We start from the raw sequence: 21,004 nt of genomic DNA, 5'->3' as shown, positions 1-21,004 counted from the left end.
TACTCATTAAGCTTTGATTGATGATTTGTTCAGTCATAGGTCAGGATTATACAAGGAGCTTTAAGAACAATATTCATGGATTGTGAAAGCCCACCTGTGTTTATCAGATTGACTTATATTTATTATTCTATTCTTAATTCTTGAGAACTTCTATAACAATTTATGTGAAAATTTCTACAACAAAGGGTCATATGTCCTAAATATATTTGATACTTGGAAGACCCAAACTTTGATTAGCTGAGATTTTTTTCTAAATAGGTAGCACGAAGAGACAATTAGTCAGCTTTTGTGTGAGCTTAGTGTACTGAATGCAAATACACTGAAACGGGAAAGAGAATTAGCAGGTCTTGCTAAATTTACCTGAGATAAAAGAAAATAAGAGAAAGAAATGAAAAATATTAAGAGTACAACTCACTAAATCAAGTAAGATGAGCCAGATACATATAAACGATAAGACTGAGCTTAAAGAACAAATCACAATATTGGGCATCACAGAATCATATTTTATTTTTAAAGAGATGTATTCTCTGAAATTTCTTGAGCACTAATCTTGAATCTGCCACAGACTTTTTACTCCAGCTTAAGCAAGTCGTTACATTTCCAGTGTCTCTGTAACTACATTTACTTAGCTCAAACAAGTATTTGGTATATTTTTTAAATAGCTTTTTTTGTGTGTGGTGCAACAGATAATATTTTCCTTCAGGAAAGCTTGCCTACCAAGAAAAAAAATTGAGGTTTTCTGTGGTTTTGTGCAATGAACTGGTCCAATTAGGGATCAGAAACCTGCCATACTGGTGGTGATGGGGATGGAATGGTCCAGGCATAGGAGTGGTAGGAAGCAGCAGTGGAGTGCCTGCTCTGACTGTGACTCAGCCATCTCTTGGAGCCTCCCCGCGTATCTGCTGTCTTGGTCACCTCAGCATTTCACTGTTGCAACATTCCCCAGCTTGAAAAGCTGCTAAGAAGTATTGAAAATGTTGCTGCTTGTCTGCGTCAGTGGAAGACTGCAGCACTTGCAGGTAAGTCAGAAAACCTGTCTGCCAGATATTTTATGGTGAGATTTTCCTGAAGACAGTGGAGCTGACCCATTTACACCTGAAAAAAACTTGGCCCAGTGTTGTGTCCCCTCCCTGCTTCTTGTGCACTTCCAGCCTACTCACTGGTAGGGTGGTGTGAGAAGCAGAAAAGGCCTTGACACTAAAACATCCCTGTGTTATCAACACTGTTTCCAGCACAAATCCAAAATTGAGTTCATTTGGTCTATGACTTTAGGCTTCAGCGGTTATGTTATTCACTCAGGATGGGAGAGGTGGAGTGTTGCGTGGAGTTACTGAGCACCAAACCCAGCTCGAGTTGGGTCACTGCTGCATTTGCACTGCTTCTTGTGACGTTCGTTCTTCATTAGTGTAGCTGGTCAGTCGCCGCGGGGAGCTGCTCCGGAGCAGCGGACCGGAGTGGCAGATCTCGGCGCACAGCGGCTTTTCCTGAGGTGAGGAAACGCCGGGGCAGCGGCGGGAGGCGCCCGCAGCCGGCAGCTCTTGTGGGAGACGCCGGGAGGCGCGGGCGCTGCCAGAGCAACCGCGGCCCCTCTGGGAAGGGCGGCCCCTCCTGGGAAGGGCGGCCCCGGAGCCGGCCCGGCCGGAGAGGGCGAACAGAGAGTGGCGCAGCAGCCAGAGCGTGACTATAGAGCGCTACTAATATAGTTACAAATACAAGCTTCATTTCTAAGCTTCCTGGGGAAGCACCTGGTATAATCAAGTGTGCAAGTCTCCCCCAAAGGCGTCCCTGTGGGTGGGGGAGAGAGGGTCAGCCCGTCGACTGATCCCAGAGGTCCGCAGTGATGTCTCCCTGACTTCTTAGCAATGGTATCTTCCCCACCTTGCCTCTTTCTTGAAGGCATTTTATACTATTTTCCTACGTTTAGGTGGAGCTTGAGTGGCTCTAGTCATACATACGTTTATTATTGATTGGTGTAAAATTCTCTCGCTTCTATTTTAAAGGTACAGAAAAATTCAGAGAGCATGCACGGGGCAGAGGGAGGCAGGTAATGGGATGGAGGTGTGTTTTGGTATTGTGTTTGGTATTATAATAAGGTTATAATGAGCGAAGTCCATCCATGGGACATGATTTTGCCACAATTGCTAGCTCAGCGACCAGTGTTCTGGGTGGAACGGTATATTATCTCTTATTTGACAGTAGCGATGTGATTTGTCAGCTATGAGGTACCATCTAGTTCTGGTACCTGCCTCATGTACACAGAGCCTGGCCACGGTTATTTCCACACTGTTCCACCCTCTGTTCTCTTAGAGTTAGCACACCAAGCTCCCTTGGTGCACGAACATTTAAGAACGCAGGCCAGGTTGTGTGGGGAACCATTACAGAGCAGATTCCTTACATGCCCACCGCATCCCACCCTATGCTTTCTTAGTTCTGTAGAATGTGGATATAACTTTACTCTCAATAAGTGTGCATCCAAGAATTAGTTTCAGTAAGTTGTCCCCGGTAGTTACTCCACACAGGGCATATTGCTTTTCATTTTCTGGTAATTTATTATGCAGTAGAGTCTCTTCAGCACAAGTTAATTCCTCTGGTGACACCCCAAAGTTTCATCCCTCTGCCCAGTCCACAATCACTTCCAGGATTCCCGGGTGGTTGAGGTTTCCCATTCAAGCCTGTTGCATTATCAGTGAGACCCACTTACTCCATGTGGCATCAGTTGCATTATGTGTAGAAGGGACCCTCCCTTTGAACATCCATCCGAGCACAGGCAATCGAAGTGCCAAAAGGAGCTGTGCTTCAGTACCAACTACTTCTGAAGTGGCTTGAATTCCTTCATATGCTGCTTATTTTTCTTTTTCAGCTGGAGTGTAACAGTCTTCAGATCCCCTATATCCCCAGCTCCAAAACCCTAGAGGTCAACCTTGAGTCTCTCTAGGCACTTTCTGCCCAAGGCTGCAGGTGGGGCCGTTGTCCCTGGCTGAGGTGTAAATCGTGTTTTTCACATCTTGTCCTGTCTGGACTGGCCCAAGTGCTATGGCATGAACTATCTCCTGTTTAATTTGTTCAAAGGCTTGCTGCTGCTCAGGGCCCCCTATATGCCTGGGAATATACATTCTCCAAAAACCCATGACACTTAAGAAAGCTTGTGTTTCATTTTTGTTAGTTGGTGGAGGCGTAGCTGTTATTTTATTGATCACATCCATTGGGATATGATGACGCTCATCCTGCCATTTTATTCCTATAAACTGGATCTCTTGTTGTCATGGTTTTAACCTGACAGGCTGCTAAATACCACACAGCTGCTCGCTCACTCTCCCCCGCCTCCCCAGGGAGTGGGGAAGAGAATCGGAAAGGTACTCATGGGTTGAGATAAAAACAATTTAATTAATAAAATAAAATAAAATAGAATAAAATAAACCTAAAACTAATAATAATAGAATATACAAACAAGTGATGTACATTGCAACTGCTCCCCACCCGCTGACCAATGCTCAGCCCGTCCCTGGCTAGCGATTCCAGAGGACAGAAAACCCCAAAAGTGCAATCCCAAAAGAGAGAGAGAAAATCCTGGCCAACCCTCATCTATATACTGAGCATGACGTTGCGTGATGTGGAATATCCCATTGGCCACTTCGGACCCGTTGCTCTGGCTATGCTCCCTCCCAGCTTCTTGTGTACCCGCTCACTAGCAAAGCATGCGAAGTGGAAAAGTCCTTGATTTCTTAGCAGCAACTAAAAACATAAGTACATTATCAACATTCTTCTCATAGTAAATCCTATACTAAATCCAAAACATAGTGCTATTCTAGCTACTATGAAGAAAATTAGCTCTATCCCAGCCAAAACCAGGACACTGGTGCAGGTCCTTTGACCTTACTTTGCTTTATAGCAAAACCAGCTTTCAAAAGAATCTGGATTATTCTTCTCACCTTCTCAAACATTTCCTCCGCTGTGTTGCCCCATGCAATGGTGCCATCAATATAGTGCAGGAGTTCGGGAGCTTCACCTTGTTCCAGTGCAGTCTGTATCAATCCATGGCAAATGATAGGATTGTGTTTCCACCTCTGGGGCAGTCGATTCCAGGTGTACTGGATACCCCTCCATGTGAAAGCAAACTGTGGCCTGCACTCTGCTATCAGAGGGATTGAGAAAAGCACGTTGGCGGTGTCAATTGTTGCGTACCATTTGGTGGCCTTCAACTCCAGTTCATATTGGAGTTCCAGCATGTCTGGTACGGCAGCACTCAGTGGCAATATGGCTTCGCTCAGGCCATGGTAGTCCACTGCTAGCCTCCACTCCCCGTTAGATTTTTGCACTGGCCATGTGGGACTGTTAAAGTGTGAATGAGTCTTACTGATTGCTCCTTGACTCTCCAGTTGCCAGATCAGCTTATGGGTAGGAACCAGCGAGTCTCAATTGATGCAATATTGTCACTGATGCACAGTCATGGTAACAATTGGCACCTGCTGTTCTTTAAACTGCAGCAACTCCACAAGAGATAAATCCTCTGAGAGACCAGGAAAGCTAGACAGCTGTTTTATCTTCTCTGTACTCAAGGCAGCTATACCAAAATCTCATTGGTACCCTTTCGGGTCCTTGAAGTACTCTCTCCTGAGCCACTCTATGCCAAGGATACATGAAGCCTCCGGACCAGTCACAATAGGATGCTTTTGCCACTCATTCCCAGTTAGGTGTACCTCAGCCTCCGACACAGATGGTTCTTGGGATCCTCCCATCACTCTAGAAATCCAGACAGGTTCTGCCTCTTTATAATCTGATGGTATTAGAGTAGACTGTGCACCGGTGTCCACTAGAGCTTTATATTCCCATGGGGGTGATGTGCCAGGCCATCAAACCCACAAAGTCCAGTAAATCTGGATGTCCCTTTCCTCCTCCTGGCCGAAGTCAGGGCCCCTCTATTCCTGGTTGAAGTCTTCATTACTTGATTTTTGTAACTGCAGAACAGAAGCCCCTTCATCAGGGTCAAAAGTGTGATCAGCACTTCTACTTTGCCCAACAGACACTGGAGCAGTAATTTTCCTGGATGGATGCCTTTTGGCTGTTGTTTTTCCTTGCAGTTCCTGTACCCAAGCTTCTAGTCTCCAGGTAGGTTCACCATCCCACTTCCTCATGTCCTCCCCCTGGTCACGCAGGAAGACCCACAGGTCTGCACGTGGTGTGCACCACCAGTACCGTCTCCCTTGAACAGAGAAAGGTTGACTCTTAATATCTGAGGCAATAGTTGGTGTGGGTGAGGAAGACCCATCCTTCTCAGATTGCTCGGACAATATTTAGGTCAGTTCCTTCACAGCTGAGACACAGACCTGTAGGGAGGAAGCAAGATTATCTTTGTATTCTTGGAGTTGTCTGGCCAATCCATCCATAGTTGGTCCCTCCATGACTGTCCAGCTCATTATCGCCAGGGTGTCAACGTATGACATCAGCGTACTTGGTATAAACTTTCGCCACATGGACCACATGCACTGGATTTCATCTGGGTCTTTGGACACCTGGTCGTTATCCAGGTCATTATAGATCACTAATTATAGAGGCGAATTCCCTCAGATACTGGATACCTCCCTCAATGGTTGTCCATTTGCTTTGGGAATTTGCAAGTTCTTCCTTGAACGGATACCCGTCCTTCACACTTGACAGAAGTCACTGCCAAAGACTGAGGACTGCTGCCCTTTTTCCAATCCCGACGTCAATGGCCTTATCCTTAGCAAGGGATCCCAGCTGCTGAGCTTCCTTACCCTCTAATTCCTGACTAGTGGCCCCAATATCCCAGCACTGGAGTGATCAGCTGAGAATTTGCTCGTCTTGTTGACGGCTAAAATCTTTTTGCGTATTTTGCCGCTCAATTAGGGATAGGAATCAGGTGGTTTCTGTCTCATTTATGATCTCAGTCTCTTCCTCCTCCTGTTTCTGTGGCTGCTCTACTGCAGAACAGGCTGCCTCTTCTGACTCTTTCTCCTGCTCCCTCTTAGGAGAAGCTTCTTCATCCCTTACTAAATGACTTGACTTCCCCTTCCATTGTTTCTTTTTAATTATAGGGGCGACTGATAAAGTTTCTGGTTTAGCCATAGTGTCTGTTGGTATGTTTTCAGATCCAGAGACCCTCTCTTCTCCTTGAGGGTGCTGTATAATATCAAGCAGTGTTTGGTAGGTGCTGGCCAGGGCCCAGCACAGTGCAATAAGTTGTACCTCTTCGGAATAGCCAGGGCATTTTTTTTTTTCAAACATTCTACCACTTCATCAGGATCCTGCACTTGTTCGGGAGTGAAGTTCCAGACCACTGGAGGTGAGAAGTTTTCTAGATACCTCTCCATACTCTCTCACATGTTGTGCCCCCCATGACCACACTGCCACAGGGCCTGGGTCATATTCCTACATAGCTTGTTAACTATAGAAACAAGATTCCTAAGAAATACCAATAGAAGTATTTTAACTACCCAAGTATGTTCAAGATACTGAAAAGTTATTGTAACGAGGGAGACAACATCAGACAAGAAGATGGTGAAGGTTCCATTCTGTATTTCCTCCACAAAAAACTTCTCAGAGGAGGAAGTATAATTGTTAATTGTCTCAATGAGATGGTACCTGAAGTACAGTAATGGCTTCAGTACAGAGCCCAAATACCAGATTAAGCTCAAGGCCAATGTTTTAATAATAAATCTCCCAGGCAAAATGTCAGTAAGCACTACAGAGTACAGCAAACTGCAAAAGCCATCATCAATCTCCAGGTGTTAAAAATTGAGTGATATAGAATTATCCAGAGAGGTTGTAAGGTATAAGGCAGAGGAGGCCTTATACCAATTATATCTTTACATCTGGGGGCGTACTGGGGAAAAGCATGCAAACGCTACCATAAGCTGCACCTGGACACGGAGGGAGAACAGAACAAAATCCTGCATGTCTTAGAAACTAAAAAAACTGCTGGCCGCGAAAAACCACACATTGATTTCTGCTCACTAGGTGGCAGCAGATTCAAAAGAATTGCTGAAAAACTGTAGCTCAAGCTGCCCATGAAAACCGGGTTTAAAGACGTACTTAACGCACTGAAATAAAGCTGCGATAATAAAATGCGGTTAAAAATTTTGCTAGTCTGGGTAAGGACAACGCAGGGTTGGGGGGGGTGAGGGGGTGGGGCAAATGGCAGCACAGGCTTCGGCCTGGTCCGGCAAGTAGAGTCTTCTGCCACAGTTTCCATACAATTTGTGCTCTGCCTGCCCTCCCAAGCTGGGATTTCTGCCGTTCCTCAGGCTCACTAGATTAAAGATAGTGTGCCTATGCCTCACTGTGCCACATCCAATTGCTCTTTCTCTGTGTCAGTAGCATCTAAGAGAATATTTTAGAATAGGTTCCCACTCTGTGAAATACTTTCTTATTCTAACGTAATTTCACCTGAATACTTTCTTTGCCCTGAAGAACAGAGGCTGTAGAAGAGAGGCAACTGAAATATATTTAGTCAACTATCATCATTATCTTAAAAAGCTCTAGACGACGACCATATCTGATCTTTTCTTGAGAATGGATTCAGTTGCCTCAGACATATAACATGCCTATACCTGTTATAAAATTGTAACTTGAGAAATAAAGGGCCTGAGGAAAAATTTCATAAATGGAAAGGGGCACAGATGGAGTTAGAAGAGATATCTGTCCAGGGATGTGGATCTGTAAACTTCATTCCAGTTCCCAAACGTTTGTCAATACCATTGTCACAGAGTCACAGAATGGCTGAGGTTGGAAGAGACCTCTTGAGATCATCTAGTCTGCCCATCTCTCGCAATCAGGGTCACTTGGAGCAAGTTACCTAGGACCATATCCAATTGGGTTTTGAGTATCTTGAAGGATGGAGATGCAGGTACTCGTGCCTGGGGTTGTTCTTCCCCAGTGGCAGGACTTTGCACTTCCATTTTTTGAACTTCCTGAGATTCCTCTGGGCCAATTTCTCCAGCCTGTCCAGGAGCCTCTGGTGTATCATCAGCCACTCCTCACAGTTTTGTACTGTCTGCAGACTTGGTGAGGGTGCACTCAGTACCAACGTCCATGTCACTCATGACAATGTTGAACAGTAGTGGCCCCAGTATCAGCCCTTGGGGCACACCACTAGGAACTGGCCTCCAGCTGGACTTCGTGCCACTGATCACAACCCAAAAGCTAGAAAGTGAGAGAGAGCTACGCAGACAAACCCACCTAGCAGAAGCTTACATGGTAAACCTGTGGTGCAATGTAAATGGCAAAATGGTTCACGTGCTGGTACAGCCTGCAGTCATTCCCCACATGAACTAAATGATACTGGCAAGAGGACTTTCTGATCCATAGGACTGTGTCTACAACAAGGCTTTTGCTGGCATAAGCAGAAGGTGTGATTTTTCCATGGCACTGTGAAGTGTAAACCAGGCTTAAGGTGTGAAGGGGTAATGAAGCCTGGTTGTGACGCTGTCTCATGGCAGACATTCCAGGATATGTGCTCACCCCATAAAACAAATGTCTCGTACTCTCAGAGCAACCAGGGGATTTTGACAAGATTGCTGATGTTACAGAATATATTAAGCAATAATCCCTTCCATCAACCTAATTCTCAGTTTCTCAGCTAGCTAAAAATGTTCTAAGTCTTTTATTATAGTTAATAGTTTTAAAACCCCCACATGTTTTTTAGTTCCCAGGTTAACGGATTTTTTTAACATTATAATAAATTAGAGGTACACAAGTTGCTCATTGTGAGAATTTGTTGTTGTGAAAAGTATATAAAAAGATAGTATTGACTTCCCTAATTTACTGTTTCTAAGAAGTGTTACTATGTAAAAAATAATTAAATTAAATACTTTCATTAAATACAGCCTATGTACACGCAAGTAGACGTACATATATGTGTGCATATGTGAATATGTAAATATGAGGGGTCAGATACTCAGTTCATTCGAACTTATGTATTTCTGTTGACTTCAAAAATAGAAAATAACCACAATTCAGGAAACAGTATTGATCAAAGATGCCCTTACACCAATATTTTCTCCAGATGATTGCCTATAACAACTAGGCTGTAAAATTCAAAGTCATGCACTGCGCGTAGTCAGAAGTATTCATCTTCCTCAGATTCAGTTCCTCCTGCATTCAGTGTTGGTGCTTAGTATCTCTAAAAATCAGGCTGCCTATGTAAGACCCACATGTTATCTTTAGGTGTTTAAATTGAACATATTTTCTTATGTTTTAAAGTAAACTCTTGTCATAGCTGTGCTGTTGTACTATGGGTTATTATAAGTAAGAAGCTACAGGCAGATGAAGAGGAATAGGGCTTTGTAATATTGTTTATTTTGGGGGGAGTTTCCCATGTTTTTTCTCCAAAAAACACTTTTGGAGCACTAACAATCTACAGTTACACAGCAGGACAAGACCCAGAAAGTTATTCAGCTCTGATCAATGCCTTGTGTGTCATGTAGCCTCACAGCACAGGTGTAGGTGAACAGAGCTGTGTTGGAAGTGGTCCCCACAGGCTCACGGGAGGACCTGCTCTTCATCCTGCATGTCGTCCTGTGGCACCAGCCCCTGCGGTGGGACAGCACGTCCTCTGTGCCCCTGCAGCTGCAGCTCCTGTCTCTGGCCACTGTAGATAAACAGGGAAGGATGGGCTTTTCACTGCAAGTCTGTGGGAACCCAGATGCCAGGTGCCCTGTTTGTGCCTGAGAGGCATGCAGAGGATTTTCAGGTGCCAAGCACTGCCTCTCTGCTGAGGCTGTCGGATACCTGAAAATCTAATGTAAAAATCTGAAGTCGCCAAAATCTCCCTAGAAAAGATTTCAGGCTGGAAAAAGACGACATAGCTGAGAAAATCAAAGAAGAGCTTTGTTTGGAAGTAACAAAAAGGAATAAAGAGAACTACTGAGCAAGGTCACTTTTCTGGACTAGTTTTCCCATGCAAGTCTATGTATTCTTAAGAAGGCAGCTGACATGAGGAAATGTGCATTTAGCTCCAGTCAGCTTTAACTACACAGTGCTGGCATTTATGGAATTGTTAGCATCGTTACGGGGTGATTTTCCAAGCGTGGAGACACATTCTCTCTATGTGGAAATGGTATGCCTTCCTCCTAAAGGAAGCAGGACAACAATTATGCATAAAAGCCAAAAAAAATTCTACTGTGTTTTTTGCATTCCTATCAAAATACCTCACAGAATGTCCAGTGTTAGAAATATGCTCTATTATCTTTTCACATGCATCAAGTTATTTGTATTTAGGCAACTTTAAAAAAACCCCTTGAGTATATGAGGAATGTGAGGACACGTAAATATTCCTGAAATGGGGAAACTAGGAAAGTGGACAGTCTTAAGCCAAAAGTTTTAAGATTGCCTTTCTGATGTTGGGTCATTAGATATGTGGATTAGAGGATTATTTGGAAAAAAAAAATGAGGTTTTGCCTGGACATATTGATATACATTGTTATTTATAGTGTCCAAGAAAGTGTGTAGGCAGTTTGGTTACCAAAATTGGAGATGCAAGTTGTTACACACAACACTGCGAGTTTGTTTGATATATGTACTAGCATGTACTAGCCAGCCAGTCTAGGGAAGTGATCGTCCCTCTCTGCTCGGCACTGGTGAGGCTGCACCTTGAATACTGTGTCCAGTTCTGGGCGCCGCACTTCAAGAAAGGTGTTGAAGTGTTGGAGTGAGTCCAGAGGAGGGCGACCAAGCTGGTGAAGGGTCTGGAGGGTCTGACCTACGAGGAACGGCTGAGGGAGCTGGGGTTGTTTAGCCTGGAGAAGAGGAGGCTCAGAGGTGACCTTATTGCAGTCTACAACTACCTGAAGGGAGGTTGTAGTGAAGTGGGAGTTGGCCTCTTCTCCCAGGCAACTAACGATAGGACAAGAGGACACAGCCTCAAGCTTCGCCAGGGAAGGTTCAGGTTGGACATTAGGAAGAATTTCTTTTTTAGAAAGGGTCATTAGCCATTGGAACGGGCTGCCCAGGGAGGTGATGGAGTCACCATCTCTGGATGTGTTTAAGAAAAGACTGGACATGGCACTTAGTGCCATGATCTAGTTGCCATGGTGGTGTCAGGGCAATGGTTGGACTCGATGATCCCAGAGGTCTCTTCCAACCTGATTGATTCTGTGATTCTGTGATTCTATGTTTGTCCTTAGCAAATCAGTTCTGCCTCTAACAGTTGCTTTGTGACAAGTAACAGTGAGCCAACATTATAAATAAACCCAGAGTGGTTTAAGGCTTCTCTGTAGCATAGGCAAAATTGAATTTTACTTCCCTAAGACTGAGAGTAAGATAGTTCTTTGGGGGCAGAAAAGTGTGGTTTTGTGCTAGTGGTAGAGCTGGTGCTGGTGAGGAGGATACAGGTAGGGGAAGAAAGTTGGGAGGGATTAGTTGGAGGTAGGAGAAAGGGGCTTAGAGGAGTCCCTGGCAGTTTCAGGGAGCCGTTGAAGGGGGAAGAACAGATGAGTGGCATTTCAGGAAAATTTTTTGAGGAACATGGCCAAAGCTGCACAGAGTTATGTCTGGGAGAGGTAAGAGATTTCTGAGATACTGCGATGACAGGCACTCAGTCAGTAGGAAGGATGTGAAGTTGTCACACTCCCCTTTAGTTAGCAAAGGTGAACGTGGTCACAGCTAGTGCAGGCAACTGGGTGATGGTGAAGGGAGGGCTGCAACAAGCAGCATTTTGCCTGGGGTGAGCCTCCCTGGTTAGCACATACTCCTCCAAACCCACATGTTGCTGTTCTTTATGGCTTCAGATGTTGCACTGGTCTCTTTGCCCAGCTATTCCTTCATATCTCTGTGTCCCTTTCATGCCTGCTGAGGATCTGCAGTAGTAGTGGGAGCAGCTGGAGTGAGGACACAACACTGCTTAGGGTATTCTGAAATGCCCTGCCCACAGGACCTGATGGCACATGATTTTCTTGTGTCATCTCCTGGTGCTTGGATGGAGACAGGTACCAAAAAGAGCTTGTTGCTTTGGCCGGGGCCACCTATTTTTAAGGATATTTTCTCACTCTTTCATCTTCCTCTTGTCTTCTCCAAATTTGCAATGTCAAGCTATTGCCTACTTGTCTGAAGTTGTTCGTAAGATTGTTACCTTGTAAACAAGCTGGAGCTCAGAGAGAGTGGATAAGGCTATTTATCATATTTCAATCATTAACAAGACTTTCCCCAAAAAACAAATTTATATTGCCCCAAACAAACTTTGATTTGTAGTAATCTCAAAGGCTGTGCTTAAGAAGAAGAGTGCCTTCAAAATCTTGAATATACAAATAAACAATATACAAATTTTGAACATATGAAATCTTGAGTACATATCTATTCAAAATCTTGAATATACAATCTTGGATGCATATCTGGAAGTTATGTGAAACATAGTCATGTCCGGATACCCTTTATGCATGTTAGATTTTAATCTGCAGTAGTTTCATTATGTTTACGTGATACGGTGGAATAAAGTAGGTTTCGACACAAAAATGGAGTAGCGCTATTTAGCTCTACATACTATTTTCCTGGAATTTGAGTAGTTGTACTAATAATGAGAAATTGGCTTGGACCAGCTCTCACGCAGATTACCAGGAACTTTGTCCTTCCTTTGTCTGTGCTGGATCTGGCTGTGTTCCTGGGAACATGCATGTCTACCCGTGTGTTGATGTGTCTGGGATCATGCATGGGTATGTGGATGATGGCAGCTTGTTGCTGCCAGACCACAAGAGGGACCCAAAGACATGCATTGCTTTCTAGTAGCCCCTGTGAACCCGAAGGATCATTAGTTTCCAGCTTGGGTTTTCAGAAAGTATCTCATTTTCTTTCAGTTTTAGTTTACGGGAATTTTACTACGACTCACCTATAAGCTTTCTGAGGGGAAGTCTGAGAAAGGCTCTTACAATAAAGACTGCTTTAGATAACAGATGATTTTAAATAACTTTGTCATGGCTGCCTAATGCACTGAGAAAGGCTGTGTGGCACCTAGACTGATAGTCATAAATGATATGAAGACATTAGGAGGAAGGCATCTGCACTCGTGTGTTGTACTGTGGGTGCATATAAGAAAAATACTAAAGAAAATTTGCATCTGGAATTTTTTTTTTGAACATTTAGCCAAGCAAACAACTGCTGATGTGATGAGACAGTTCCGTAAATTAGATGAAAACCTTCTTAAAAGTAAAGTTGCTTCATAAAAATAATAGATTGGAGAAACTCTGTGTTATGCAGCTTTGCTGCTGAAGTAACTCACTGTTCCTCCAACAGCTATGCTGTTTCTACAGTGCACACTGCGTGTGCTACCAGGGCATCTTTTTTGTGGCAGTGAAAAACATCTTTGATATGGGCTGGTCTGGTCTGGAAAGAGCAGCACTATCTGGATTTAGGCTGCCTCGGTGGCCTCATTAAGTAGTCCTGATAAAGTTCTTCCTCAGCGAAGAGAGCTCAAATGCCTTCTTGTTTGGGACTGCTACGCTTCTACCTTACACTGTGGTCAGGAGACATGAGGCAGGATTATGTCCATAGGCCTGACTCCTGGTGCCCATATAAACTATTTTAGTCAGTGTAAATAATAGCTATGTTTTTCTGTTTACAAGAGCAATTTCCACCATGGCAGGGCGGGGCGGGGGGGACAGCCAGGGATTATTTTACTGCAGTGACAGCTCCTTGTTCTTCAACAGAACATCTAATGCTAGTGAGTGGTGACATTGTAATTTGGCATCATTGCCAATGACAGAATACTGCCATGCCATGCTGGATCTGGGTAGCAGCCTCAGCTGGAGATCAAGTTGAATTTACTATTGTTAGCAAACCTACCTGATGTGTTCTTGGAGGAGGTAACACAGTGTTCTCCATGATTTACTGATAGGGCAGGTGGGCCGAGCAAGTGATTTCCTTGGGGTCAGGGAGTGAATCCAGAGCAGGACCGAGAGCAGTCCTCTTCTTGGTCAGGGAGGAGAGGAGGTGGTATTCTCCATAGCCTCGCTCTTCTCCTTCTGCTGTCACCCTCCACGTCCCCTCCCCAGGCTGAGAGGCGCTACAAAGCCACATACATGCTTCAGATACAAATCCACTGCAGAGGTCCTGCAGGGACTTTTCTCTGTCCTGTAGTCAGGGTAGGCTGTGCTGAATTCTGCCCAAAACAAGAAGGCTGCAAGAAGTCAATTCGTGTTTTCACTTCTGTGCTGTACACAGGGAATATACAGTATAAAGTGCAACGATAGACTTGACATTAAAGACGATTCCCTTCCCTCTCTGCTTTTTCTGGCAGCAGCTGAACATGCACCGACAACACACCTTCCATTACTAATATTTTGAAACCTAGAGGAGAGTACCTCAAACCGCAGCTTTATAACGTAATGAAGAATACACACAGCTGCAGTAACAACCACATAATTATTTAATTAGTTTTTGACAGCTTCAAATTGCACAGGCGAAGGAATGCATGAACCACACATGGAAACCTGCCAGCAAAGGTTTTACACGTACGCAGATGGTTTTAGCTATTGTAAGCGCAAAGCCAGGTTGCTATACTTTTACTGCAAAACCTAATAGCACATCATGCACAGCAGAAGTTATATCAGGGGAATAAGAATGACATATGTAATTATTTCTTCCCCTTTATGTCATAGTGTTGCTTTCATTGTATTTAACTTCCCATAGCTGAGCCTCGTGAGACCAAAGATGGTAATATTTTAGGACTAATTTAAGTAATCTGTAAAGTAACAGCTTCTTTGGGCTTTTGGAATAAGCAATTATAATACTACTAATTAACATTATATATAATTTTCTATTTTAAAGTCCTCTTATGGATATGAATTAATTAACACCTCTGTTGGGAAGTTAAGTAGTGGTATTTTTATTTTGAACAAAAGAAGACTGAAGCTCAGAGAAGTGTAATAATTTGCCAGAGGCCACAGTGTGATTCAGAGACAAAAGAGACATCAAATTAAGGATTTCCTCGGTTTTCATTTGACTCTTCGGAGAGTTAGAGCAAGAAATTTCAATATAGAAATGAAGGAAAAATAATTGCCTGCAACAAAATGGATGAGGAGGGCACTAGCATTAGTAGCAATCTGTCTTTGGAAAATAGATTATTCCAAAGGGGAAGACAATAATTTAGAAGTGAAGCGAAGCCTAATGTACTGTAAATATTTGCTCTTCTGCTGCTGCAAAGCCAACACCCATCTCTCAAGTCACTCCAAAGTGTTTATAATTTCCATGTGTCATGAGCTCTATGATTTTATATTAGAGGGGAAGTGTTTTCTCCTCAGTGCACCTAATCAAGGCTAACAGTTAAAATAAAACATGAATTAACTCAAAACTTCCCTCCGTGCTCTAAATGAACACAAACGTTGTCTGAGGTTTAAAAAGTTAAGTCCCCCTTTTTACCACGTAATTGTAGTTTTCGTATTTTCCAGCCTTTGCTTTTTATGGTTCTGGCTGGGATAGGAAATGCTAAGAGCCCACAAGAAAAGGCTATTCCCATAGAGCTGTGTAAGATATTCACAACAAAAACCTAAACCATGCGGAACACATGTGGTTTCAAGTTTCACAAGAAAGTCAAAACCCAGACTCTGTTGAAGTTTGTAACACGGTTTGAATGAAACTGGGCCCATTTTCAAGCAAATGTGGTCAGTTTCCTTGTTTCGAGTTGAAACCATCCAAAATTTGCAGTTTGGCAAGGTCTGAGAAGAAGTCTTGGGGCTTGATCGTGCTGATGCTTCGAGGGGCACTTGCTGTGGACGGGTGGTGGATGGAGGAGACGGAGGGGCTGTGGTGCGCAGCCGGTGGGAGGAGGGCAAGGGCATCGTCTGGGGCTTTGGGGCTGTGAAAACAAGCACAGCATTCCTGAGTCTCCTGAAGTAGAGGACTGTAGTCAAGAACAGTTCTGTGAAAGTCATGTGGCTCACATTCAGTGTGGGAGATCCTGGAGAGCTCTAGCACACCCCTCAAAGGGCACCTTGCTGCACTTTTTCATGTGCTCCCAGTGCAAGCCTGAGAATAAAGGTTAGGAGACCCCAAATACTTCAGGACTGTATCCACCACTACATTGTGTTTTGTAGGATTTATGTGGATATCGTTGCAACCACAGAGAAAATACAGTTTTATTTTACTTACAGAGATCTCTCTGACTAAGGAAATAAAAGACTGTGAAGAAATACTTAGCACCTGTGAAGAAGCCACGCTCACAGAAATCTTTGAAAAAGCTAATTCCAGTTAAGAATATTTCCTTTACTGTCCTGCAATAACACACTGGAAATTAGCATAAAGAGGTACACACTTTTTAAAGAGCTGTATATAGGAAAGAGTCATTTGCTGATGCTGCAACCTCAGTCTCTAAAGATGCTATCAAAGTAAAAATTATGAACTAAATTCTGGTATTGCAAGGATGGATATCAGAGCAGAATTTTTTTGTGTGTATTCCTAGAAACATCTGACCTGTAACTACTGCAAATTATTGAAACTGAAAGGTTTTTAAATCAACCTTACCTTTAACTTTCTCATCTGCTAATTGCTTTTAAAAATTCTCTCACTGCAAGCGATGAAAATAGGCTAGAAAACTTATAACCAAGGTTTTAACAGTGTGACTAGAATGGAGTATTACCTTTATAGACAGGTTTATTTCTTCACAGAATCACAGAATGTTAGGGATTGGAAGGGATCTCGAAAGATCATCTAGTCCAATCCCCCTGCCGGAGCAGGATTGCCTAGACCATATCACACAGGAACGTGTCCAGGCGGGTTTTGAATGTCTCCAGAGAAGGAGACTCCACAACCTCTCTGGGCAGCCTGTTCCAGTGTTCAGTCACCCTCACCGTAAAGAAGTTTTTCCTCATATTTATGTGGAACCTCCTGTGTTCCAGCTTGCACCCATTGCCCCTTGTCCTGTCAAGGGATGTCACTGAGAAGAGCCTGGCTCCATCCTCATGACACTTGCCCTTTACATATTTATAAACATTAATGAGGTCACCCCTCAGTCTCCTCTTCTCTAAGCTAAAGAGACCCAGCTCCCTCAGCCTCTCCTCATAAGGGAGATGTTCCACTCCCTTAATCATCTCCGTGGCTCTGCGCTGGACTCTCTCTAGCAGTTCCCTGTCCTTCTTGAACTGAGGGGCCCAGAACTGGACACAATATTCCAGATGCGGCCTCACCAGGGCAGAGTAGAGGGGGAGGAGAACCTCTCTCGACCTGCTAACCACACCCCTTCTAATACAGCCCAGGATGCCATTGGCCTTCTTGGCCACAAGGGCACACTGCTGGCTCATGGTCATCCTGTTGTCCACTAGGACCCCCAGGTCCCTTTCCCCTACGCTGGTCTCCAACAGGTCTGCCCCCAACTTGTACTGGTACATGGGGTTGTTCTTGCCCAGATGCAGGACTCTACACTTGCCCTTGTTATATTTCATTAAATTTCTCCCCGCCCAAATCTCCAGCCTGTCTAGGTCTCTCTGAATGGCTGCGCAGCCTTCCAGTGCGTCAGCCACTCCTCCCAGTTTTGTGTCATCAGCAAACTTGCTGACAGTGCCCTCTATTCCCTCATCCAAGTCATTAATGAATATATTGAATAGAACTGGTCCCCGTACCGACCCTTGAGGGACTCCGCTAGACACAGACCTCCAACTGGACTCAGTCCCATTGACCACCACTCTCTGGCTTCTTTCCTTCAGCCAGTTCACAATCCACCTCACTAGCCGATCATCCAGGCCACACTTCCTCAGTTTAGCTGCAAGGATGCTGTGGAGACCGTGTCAAATGCTTTACTGAAATCGAGATAGACCACTTGATCACTTCTTGATCTTGTACACTTAGATACCAATATATTCTCCCACATTTATTGCTATGTTTGGGAATATTTGACTGAGAAAATAAAAGCTGTTTTTTTCTGAGGCCAAAATTTAAGCAAAGAACAGAGCAGATGGTTTCTGAGTACATGGAAAAACAGCATATGTCTGTGTATAAGGTAGGAGATCCATATAAGACTAATGAACACTGAGTAGTTTCCCTGGTTTCTCTAATGATATTTTGTATGTGCAGTCCTGTGAGTTCACACAGTGAGGGCAATAGTTGTGCTCACAAATGAAATATAGCTCATTACAACTCTGGTTCTTCCATCCGCACTCACTTTGATTAAGCATAGGTTAGTCCTGTGGGTGATAATTATTTATTACCCTGTCACTACTTTTTTTCTTTTTTCTCAGATGCCTGTGTTTTGGCTTTAGATGACATGATAAAGTCCCTTTTGCTAACAAATCTTCTAATGCAGCATAATTGTGCTCTGAATCTTAAGAAATGTCCACAGTGTGCAACTTTCATTATTCACACCTGCTGTTGTTCCTCTTAATAAAAATAGTAAAGGAAGTAGACACCGTCATCTACCACCCCGTTTCCCCAATGTCCAGTCTGACCACACATTCATCTTGTCCAGAACTAGCTGAAAATCTCCCAGATGACTGGGATTTCACCACTTCCCTAAGTGACAAGCAAGTGCTTTTGTGGTTTCTGTCATGATGCTGCTCTGTTGTTCAGAAAGAACTTGTGGGAAACACCCCCAAAACAGCCTTGTTTTCTATGAACACCATCCTTTTCCTTGGTGCCTCCAAGAAGCAGACAGCAGTTGAGATTTGGGGATGTTGAGACTAGTAGCAAGTTATTTCTACCCTGCAATCATGGTCTGTCTGCATCTGCTTTTAACCTTTTTCCTTGGTTGCAAACTCTTTCAGGCAGAGGCTGCTTGGGCAACAGAGTCTCCACTGCAACAAACCGTGAAGGAGCATCTACCACCTCATGGAGGTCCACTCCAACATCTTGCTCGTCTTCTTGTCTTCACACTGCCCCAGTGCATGGGGCTGGCTCTGTGCTGGGCACCCATCAGGCGCACATCTGGTTATACCGTCCCTTAGCAGGTGATCACAGGTACAATCTGAGCACAGATATGAAGTGCTGCAAGGGGTGACCTGAGGCTTTTATGGGGCGGAGATCACTGGTGGGAATGAGAATTACAAATGCCCATGTGGGCTCTGCTACCAGGGGTGGTAGCCTGAGAAAGTCACAGTGTGAAAACTCCCTTTTGTTCATAGGACAGTAACCATCTTAAATGTCTTTAGGAACAGAAACAGAAAATGTAAGAGAGTCCAATTTTGTTCACCTTGGCAGAGTGGAAATGGAAAATTCCATCTGTTCTGTTTCACCACCAAAATTTATTTTATACTTCTGCTGCAATATTTGTCAACATAATTGTAACAAATAGAGAAGCGTAATTCAACAAGTGATTACAAAAACCCAGGAGGGGCATGTTGTTTTTAAAAAGCGTATTAATTTGTAATGATTGCATTGTAGAATGGCAATATTTCTGTTTGGAAAGTTTCTTACTCAATTCTAAGGCTCAGTTATGCTGAATTGCTAGTACTTAACAAAAAGATCAGTAGTCCTTAAAAAAAGAGAGAGAGAAAAAGAGAGAAAGCAGAAGCTGCTATGGATACTGCCAAACCACTTCTCAGCTTTGTATAATCAAGCACACAGGCAAGTTTCCCACCACGAAATCAGCATAAATACCTTTCCAAATTGCTTAGATTTTTTTTTGGCAGTTTCTACCCCAATATTCTGATGGCAATTTGATAACCTATCAGAAAATCCTAAAACAAATTTTCTTTGAAAAGGAGATTTAAAAGGTTTTTTTTGCTTGTTTGTGCAACATATCTTTTGTATTTCTTGATGTTGTATCAAATGTCCTGGCATAGCACTGGCATTCTCTTCCTTCTAGGAAGCCTGGTTTTGTCTCCTTTCCTCAGGCTGACTGGCTTCAAACAGCTTCATTCACTTCAGCAGCTCAGTGGAATGAAACATAGCACAATCTTACCTTTAACAATTAGTGCTTATTATGTTGCCTACTTTTTCCCCAACAAAAATAAAATATCACTATTTCATAGATTTTTCCAATGGGGATTATTGTGTGGAGTTTCACATTTAATGTCACTCCATGCTTGAAAACTGGTTGCAGGGCTTACATTGGATTACAACTAAACAGCAAGTTTTGATTGAAAGAATGGCTGTGACCCAATTGTTAACTACCATACATGTCAATTTGAAATGATGGAAATAATTGCCATTGACAGTTTTACTTTGTAGAAACCTATTCTCCTCCCTTCAGAAACTTTTTTATCTCGGTTTACTGGAAAAAGTGAACAAACACAAGGAAATACTTTCAAAATTATCAGCTTCTAAAGAACACCAGTAATCACTTTGCATAATCCACTTCTGGGCTCAGTCCAGTTTTCCTTAATTAGCTACAAATGAAATGCCTGCTGCTATGTCTCAAATTTTCACTACATGTACCTATTAAAGTGGAAAATGAATTGGACTCTCAAGTTAAAGAATATTACTTAGGTGGTTAAGTGGATTTGGAAACTATGGCATTCCTTGTACTATAAATAGTGCAAAGGTGATTATTTTCCGTCTTTTAGAACCAGGGCACTTCCATTTGTGAAGATCACAATGGCTATATACCCTAGCAAATGCATATTTAACAGGTCAGTAACCAGTAAATCACACACAAACACCCAGGCCTTCTGTTCATCCTGTAAATACAAATATTATCATAAAACAGTGAGTAACTATTGCTTCTTTGAGTCTGAGGTCCATATGACTGCCTTTCCTGTTCCCCTTCTAAGGCTGGATGTGGTATTAACATTCATCTAAAAGCCCATAGTATGTTTATATCAAGGTGTTCCAGTTAGCTGACCCACACTGCTACAGAGGTCACACTGTTGTCCAAAGGATAGGAAGACCAACCAGCTAACCTGCTACGGAGTATCCCATTGCTCTGAGATCTGGGATAAAGAATACATGAAATCATGTATTTTTCCCTGTGCAAAATAAAGAAAACAGGTCCTCCTCAAGCTTCTGTTGACCTTGTTGTCAAAGGAGAATGTGCCCTACCAAACACACAAGTGGCATAGGAGTAGTGCAGGTAGGGGAATAGCATTTTCCAGCACTCTACCATTACTGGCTTTCATTTCTCACTATGTCATTC

The sequence above is a fragment of the Nyctibius grandis genome, chromosome Z (genome assembly GCF_013368605.1).
Source record: "Nyctibius grandis isolate bNycGra1 chromosome Z, bNycGra1.pri, whole genome shotgun sequence".
Taxonomy (NCBI): domain Eukaryota; kingdom Metazoa; phylum Chordata; class Aves; order Nyctibiiformes; family Nyctibiidae; genus Nyctibius; species Nyctibius grandis.
Note: the sequence above shows the minus strand (reverse complement) of the source record.